Source organism: Harpia harpyja, chromosome 19, assembly GCF_026419915.1.
Source record: "Harpia harpyja isolate bHarHar1 chromosome 19, bHarHar1 primary haplotype, whole genome shotgun sequence".
Lineage (NCBI taxonomy): Eukaryota > Metazoa > Chordata > Aves > Accipitriformes > Accipitridae > Harpia > Harpia harpyja.
Window position 1 is genome coordinate 16587494 of NC_068958.1, and position 8244 is coordinate 16595737.

Here is an 8244-nt window from a genome sequence, read left to right on the forward strand (position 1 = left end):
GTTTCCTAACTCCACCCCTGCACATTAAAGCAAATTTTCTATGTTCCTTCTGGGCAGCCTAACCCTGCTTTCACTTTCTGTGTGCTGCTTTTTTTTTTTTTATTTGAGCTTAGTCATGAGTTCCCTGTTCATCCATGCTGGCCTCCTGCCATGTTTGCTTGACTCCCTGCAGACCATGCTGGGCCTTTCTTCTGTTTGGGGAGGTTATCCCTGAAAATTTAGCAGCTTTCTTGGGTGGCTTTGCCCTCTGAGGACAGCCTCGATTGCAATCTCACCTAACCCCTGAATATGCCAAAGTCCAGTTTCCTGGTGTCAGAGTTGTTACTCTGCTGCTTGCCTTCCTCACTTCTCTCAAATCCACCAAGTTGTGATTCCAGCAGCCAAAGCTGCCATCAACCATCATATCCCCAAATAGTTCTTCCTTATGCATAACTAGCAGATCCACCACCTCCCCTAGCTGGCCTGCCCACCGCTTTCATCAAAAATGAAATGACCATTAGGCCTCATGGTGAGGCTTTTTCTGCTTTTTTCCCCTCATCTGCTGACCTATGAAATCCCTGTCTGAAGCCTCACAAAATCATGGCACCTCTGCATCAACTGCACTGGGGCCCCCATCATACTGGCTAACCCTAATACCAGAAGAATGAAACTCAGTTGTGGGGGAAGAGGGCCAAAAAGCTAATTCTTTTCTGTGTGTCCTCCCATCTGGGGACAGACACCTCCTGGGCAGCATGCACCAGACCCCTCCAAGGAGTGCTGGCCAAGCTGGGGATGTTCTGTGCACTACCACCACTCTGGTCCTCTTGTTTTAGCCTTTTAGATACACCGTCGTCCTTCTCTTTTCATTACTTGTCCCATGTAATCACTTGGACTCCTGAGCCTGGTACTCCAGCCCTGCCCACCAGCAAGGGACATGCAAGGGAAAGAGTACAGATTACACACGTGTGATGGCATTCTAAGGAAGAGATAAAGTCTGAAGGTTCTGTGTGAAAGTGAAGGTCTTGATTTGGGTGAAAACCCACTCTATAAAGACGAAGGCAAGAGAGAGGCAGAGACGCATTGGGTCCCACCGTCACTTCCTCACAAGCCATTAAGGGCATGCTCTCCACTCAGCGCCCAGCCACCAGTAGTGCAGATGTGAGTAGATGTCCCCTAAGGTACAATTGCGCGGTCATTGGGAGCAAAGTCAGGTAAAATGCATTACAAAACAGGAACAGGCGTTAAATGTATGGCAGAAAGTGAAAAGATACTGGTTCCAGTGGCAGCAGCTCCAGTGCACGCTATGACAGCCAGCACATGGGCTCCTCTGTGAGCAGCAAGAGCACCGTGTCAAGCCCTAGGCACAGGAACAGTTTCCAGATCCTGTGCCCACAAGTACTGCTTGGTGCTGTTGGGGGATCACCTCTCCCTCGTGGCGCGCAGACTTTCTACGGCTGGTGGCTGGGAATTCAACCTTGGGGAACAGGTCAGGGATGCAGGACTCTCCCAGCACACCCTGCTAAACAGCAGAAAGGACATGCTTCCACAGCCATCCCACTTAGTGGATGGAATAGCTTGTGTGCCATACATGCTCCCATGTACAGATGTCAAAAAAGCGACGCTTCCTTTGACATTTCAGATCCAGACTGGAAAAAGTGCTGAGTAACCTTGTATTGGACACAATATGACAATACTCAAATATTGCCCTGCCTGGATGGCTGGTAAGCTAAGAGGGACCACTAGCTCCTGCTTGGGTGCTTCAGAAGAAATACCAGGGGTATTTCCAGCCACTGCCACATACACGCACACATATGCACGGAATTACATAGTTCTTACAATGCTGATGCTGGGAAGATCCTTTCTTTGCAGAGCTGCCAGAGCAGACTTGGAGCTACTCTGCCCTCGCGTGGTGGTTGGACATTTCTGCAGTAATGCATCTTGCTGCATCTTTATGGCTATCTGGATCATCACATCCTTATAACTTACCACTATATCACCCTTATCAACGTCTGTAGAAGATGCTGTACTCATTTGCACATGGGCTCCCGGACCATTCTGAAAGTACCTGACAGATCACGTCCAACAAACATCTAAATCACACCCCAGAGACACATGCCGTTTTGAAGATGAACATAAGATGTCATAGGATGCTTTTTAAGGTGCTTCTCAGAACACACGTGTGAGACATTTCTTACAATATTCCTGAAGACACTCCCCAATGCTGGAACCTTGATATCCAAAAGTCATTTTAAATTGTCTCAAAGACCTCACCTAACGGACAGAGCCAAAAAGAATTTGAAAAATCATCCAAAGCCCCAGCCCAGGAACCATTCTGTGACTCCTCTGAAAGCTGGAAAAAATTCTAAACTACAGGTCCAGCACACCAGAACCACAGCCAAAGGCAATTTTGAAAATGTATAGATCTAAGGCCCCACCAAAGCAATTTATCAAATGTCTCAGTGATCCCATCGAACAGAACAGACGTTTAGAAAATGACCATAAGGCATTACTGATGAAACAATTGTGAAAATCATCAAGGCAGTTGTGAAGCTGCCCTAGAGTCAAACCATATGGATTTACTGCAAACATGTTGGTGATTCTAAAATTGCCCCAAATAACACCACATAGAAGCCATTTTGGAAGTGATCTGTAATGTCAAAGCATAGCCATAAACACCCCATTAAAAGGACCATAAAAAAAAACAACCAAAAAATCCCACAAAGCATCCAGTATTAAAAATCTTTTGTGTGATTTTTGGAAGCATTCTCATGGGGGCCTTTTGGAGGGATTTATACAATGATCCCTCAATTTTTTATGGTCCTATTTACAATGGCTCCTTTGTGGGGATTTGGGCTTACTCTTGATAGCTCCTTGGCAGTATTTTTGGTCTCTTCAGTGTGTTTTCACAATAGCTCCATGATGGAGGTGGGGTATTTTTACAAGAGGCATTTCATAGATCTTTTGAGACAGTTTACATAATGGTTATGTAATGGTGTGTTGGGGGAGGATCAGAGATTTGATTTAAACTGAGTGATGTTGGATTTGCAACTATTTTCCCTGTTAAGTCTATATTCATTGGACCACAGCCCCCATTTTTTGCCATGAAGAGCAAAGAGAAGACAGTCATAATTACAGGATTTCCACTGCTGACTCCAGTTGCAGGGGAAGGGCTAGAACAGCCATATTGCAGACAGCGGAAGGTAACACCACCCTGCAGTTCACAGAGGAAAAAAATTTAATCTGCTGTGAATCTTCCCATGCTCATAGACTGCAGCAATCCCAAACTGATCATCTGTCATGGTCCATCAGTGACCAGGCCAACACTGACTCCTTGCCACCTATCAGTCCCCTGCAGAAAAAAATGTCAGCAAAGGAAGATGAGTGGGGTAGCCCTAGAAGAAAGACAGCCATGATGGGTCAGGTGCAACTTCTCTTGGAGATGCACCTGATCATGACCCAGCCAAGGCCCTCCATGTGATCCATCTTGTTGCTGAACTGAAACTCTAGCCAGTCTTGCATGATTGCTCCTTCTAAAAGGAGAAGTGTCCCTGACATGAGCCTTGCCCAGAATTGTTGCTTCTCTGACTACAGAAGGCAAAGCTCTGAGATGACAGTGTGGGGATCTCTGCTCAGTCAGGGGACATGCATCCTTCTGTCTCCTTCTCTGGGCTGCATACAGTGACCATCACCTCCAACAGCACATCTGCCCTAGACTGACTCATGTTTCCTTGCCCTCTACCCTCCCTGTTCATGCTAGCAGTGCCCGCACACACACGACCACTCCTCCCAGACCTGAGCATGTCCTTATGGATGTTTGAAAAGCTCAGATCATGGAAATCATCCCAGCCTTGACAAAGGCCTTATGTCTGGCTAGGAGGAGAGCTCCTGTTTGACTTCCAAGTCTAAAGCACCAATGACTTTTAAGGCCCATGCTTGAGGTACTTCCTTACCCCCTCTAAGGCTGTCCTGGCTGTACATTTATGAAATATCACCAGAGGCTCATTGGAAGTCTCCCTTCCACAGATTTCACATAGCAGTCATGAAAAGACATGCTGCCCCAGAAGGACAGCTGCAGTCTTGTTACTAACCTGAGTTGTTTTTTTATTATTATTATTATTTATATTTGCATTGCCCTCAGGTGTATCCAGCCTGGCCAATATCCAGGGAAGTGACCTTGTGCTGCTGTACCAGATGGCTCCCAGCATTCTTCACAGCTCCAGCGAGACTATTCCAGACATGAGAAACAGTGACAAAATTGCTTCCTTGCAAAGAAGAAAAGCAGAGTGGGGTCGTCATGTTTTCTTCACAGACTTTTGTAGAGGCATATTGAAACAGAGAAAGCATAAAAGGAAGAGTGGAAGGTATTGTGGAATATTTTGGGAGAGCTACAGGTGAACATGGGCCATAACAGTGACAGTCACAACCCTGCTACCTCTTGAGGACAGAGCACAGCCTGGTTCCCTTTTCCACCACTCCCCTGACAGCGAGCCTGAGTTTCTCACCCAGGGATCCAGTTGGCTTGCTCCACAGTAAAGCCAGATTGTAAATCAACATGTAAAAACTGGAGGATCAAAGAGTCTGGGTTCTTCCATGATCACAGCCACAATAATCTTGCCCATCCCAAACTGGTAAACCACTGCTGAAGAAGAATCTGGAGCGGCCTGCTTCTGCTCCAGGCTTGAAGGAGGGTTTGAGTGCCCAAACACTAGCCTGTTTTTCCAGGAATGTCAGTTGCTCTGATATAAGAAATCACCTCTTCCTGCAAACTTTGCCTTGTTTTCAACTGAGGAACATCCATCAGGCTGCTGGGCTGGAGAAGAATAAAGATATTTCTTAACCTAGGGCTTGTAACAAGAGCTGAAATGCAGTAACTGACTTTTTCTCCTAGAAACAGCAGCACAAGAATTGAAAACAGACTTGCAGGTCCTCAGATGAGCAGCTCAATGCAATGCCTAGCTGAAGCCAGTAGGCACTTTGAGTGCTGCAGTCTTTGAGTGCCTCTAGCTGGTAGAGGATTACCCTCTCTAGAATAAACATCTTCTAGAGGATGTTCCCAAATCTGGTGGTGGCTTTTGTCAGTTTTGACCTAAGTGACTCACAGCCAACCCAGTTCCAACCTTTCTTCCTCTGCCTTCCCCAAACCATTCCTCCTCCCATAACAACAAAACAATTCTGTGTGCCCAGCACGCATGACAAATTTGTCCAATGTGGGACCAAATGTATGAGAGTCCAGAAAAAAAATGGAAGCTCTTAAGAACAAAAATGCTGCATTTTGGTTGTTTTTGTTGGGGTTTTTTTGAAGATATGGTATGCAAAACTGGAGAGGGTGTGGGGAATCAAAAGACTGTTTAACATAAAATATTTTCTCTGAGAATAAACAATGAAAGACATCAGCCTAATGTTTAACAGTACATTAGCTCTGTTGTGTTTAAGCCTCCAGAAGACTTTTTATAACTTAAGAAGTATTTCAAATAAGATCGGTTTGTTCACAAATCAAAACTGGTTTGTAATCACTTTGCCTGTACTTAGGCTAAAGCTCTTACTGATCTGTCCTGGGCGCATCTATTTTGTCTCTCTGGAGTTCTTGCACATCTTTACTCCTCTGAGACCACAGACTAGTGCCTGCAACTCACACTGACACTGCGAGCTTTTGGGGTATATGAAGGCAGACAAGTCTGGCATGGCTCTGTCCTATCTGTGTTTGATGCACTCTCAGCTCTTCCAAAATCCATTGATCTGTTCCCTGAAATCCTTGTGCCTCCCTATGATACAGTTATCCTCGTCTCAGCCACATCAGTCTTTTTCCCAAAATACACAGCCAATTGTGGAAGTGTTGCATTTCTCAGATTACTATGATGGACAATGACAGCTCTGAAAACTTTTATCACTGTGATGTACATGACAGTAAGGAAGGGACAGGAGAGATTTCAACCATGATCCACAAGAAAGAGTAAATGCAAAGTGTCTCAGGCTGGGAATTTGGGCTCTGCAATGTTGATCCCAAGTGAAATGGCCTGACTTGCCTTTCTAAGGAGAAAGGCTGAGTACATTTGAGAGAAGAAGGGCTGGAGTACAGCCTGAGATGCTGGGCTTCATGGAGATCTCGTCTCAGTGTACTTAGCCTACGTGACCTGGAGACACAGTCTCTGTATACTAATTCTGGGGCAAACTACATTTGATTTGCAGCATGAGTGGCAGCGTAACAGCAGCTTTCCAAGCACGGCTTGTGCAGGAGAAATTGAGCTAGGAAATATTGCAGCTGTGGTGAGCCAAGCCAGTGCATCTGCTGGGTAACTGCTTCCTTGATATCCTAGCACAGGGATGGGAGAACACCTCAGTCACTGTGAGGGCTGTTCAGGCCATTCTGCAGGGTAGTCCTGGGGGCAGGAGGAGCCAGGCCCTGGCTGGCCTGAACAGGTCTGCCGCACTTGACATGCACTGGCATCTACCCCAAAAGTCTTGCCACGCAGACCACCAACACAACTTCAGTGTCAAGCCCCATTCCACCACATCCCAACTGCCTCTTCAAATATACCACAATACAGGCATCTCCTCCCACTTACTGGGCTGGCACTGTCCCGGCAGCAAGAGGTCTCCAAGTTTGAGCCAGCCTGAGGGAGCAACCCAAAAGGAAGCCTATGGATAAGGTTCTCCCAAGTTTCTCCCTCATACTGTACTAGCTGGGACTTTTTATGCAATCCCAGAGGACACTCCAAGGATAGGACAACAAGTCCTATCAAGTCAAGTCAAGGAGTTTAGCGCTGTGGACATTAACATAGATTCAAAGCACAGTTTAGATCTGGAGGTCTCTGGTCCCACCCCACTCAAAGCAGAGGCAACACCAAAATTACATTAGGTTGCTCAGGGCCTTATCCAAGTACATTGTGGGTATCTTTGAGAGCATGGTGCGTTCTTACAGTGTGTTCTAGATATAGCATCACCATTGTGTGGTTGAACCACACTCTCACACACAGGGATGACATGTTCATTTTCCAAGCCTCTGCTCTACAAATATTAGCTTATTCTGAACCAGTGTTACTGTGGTAAGTTTATTTGTCCATTATTTCTGAGCCCTATGATGTACCTTGCTCTTGTTTACAAATCTACAAAGTTGACGGGGTTTATTTTTTCTGTTTTAATTCCTTTTTCTTATTTTAAAATACTTATTTAAAAGGAAAATATATATGAAGAACATTAATGTGGAGAGCAACTCAATATATCTGTCAACATTCAAAAACTAGGAATGTGTACCTATTTCATAAACATACAGTATAACAGTACTTTCTGTGTGATGTTTTTCATCCTTTGTGGTATAAGTTTAATTTCAATACGCAATTTTTACTGTGGCTACCTTAGTTTTCCCCGGATGTAAAAGAACATCTTGAAAAAAAAATAAAGGGAGTCATAGATTTTTTTAAACAGATCTTCAATACTGCCAGAGATTTCATATATATCCTTGGAAAATCAGCACGAGGTGGATGCAGAGACTGATTTGATGCGTCTGTTGGGAAATGAGGAGCACGTAGTGTGAAGGTAAGCACTGTGCAGGCATATGCTGTCTTTTTACCTCCATTACTCCAGGCTGCATCTCTCATGGACTGGTGGTCTGTTCTGACACTCTGGTCAAACATCTTTCTTGATTTTAAGCTCCAAGAGGACCGCATGATGATGTAGTCTGACACAAAGTTTCACTTACTGGTACCTGCCTCCAGCACATTAATTTCTGCTTGAACTGGATCTAGAGAAAGAGATGCTGCATGATGATTTAAAGATCCTACACGGCAGAGCACCTGCCAGTTCTGAAGGTAGTGGTTAACTGCCCTCCTGGCTAAACACTGATTTCTCATCTCCGGCTGCTGGATCTTGCCAATCCTTTGCTTGCTAGATTAGTACAACTAAGGTCTAACAATCCTCCAAACTCTTGTTCCACATGCAGCCTCAAAACAGACTGATCCTACCTCTCTGAGGAGGAAGTTTCTGAATTAATGATCAGCCTCCAGGCCAGGATAACATCTTAACCTCCATGTACAGATTTCTTAACTCAGAATTTGTTCTACGTGTAGCTGAGAATTTATCTCAAGTCACTAACAATGACTCTATACCGACTACCTGACTATACATATAGCTTCAGGTTTTAAATTCATCCCCAGCCACCTGGCAGGATGGAAACGAGCTTGAGGGCGGGGGGGGGGGGGGGGGGGGGGGGAGCGGAGGCGGCAGCCACCAAGAGCTCAGGGTTGTCAGCTGGAGGCAATCTGCCGGAGA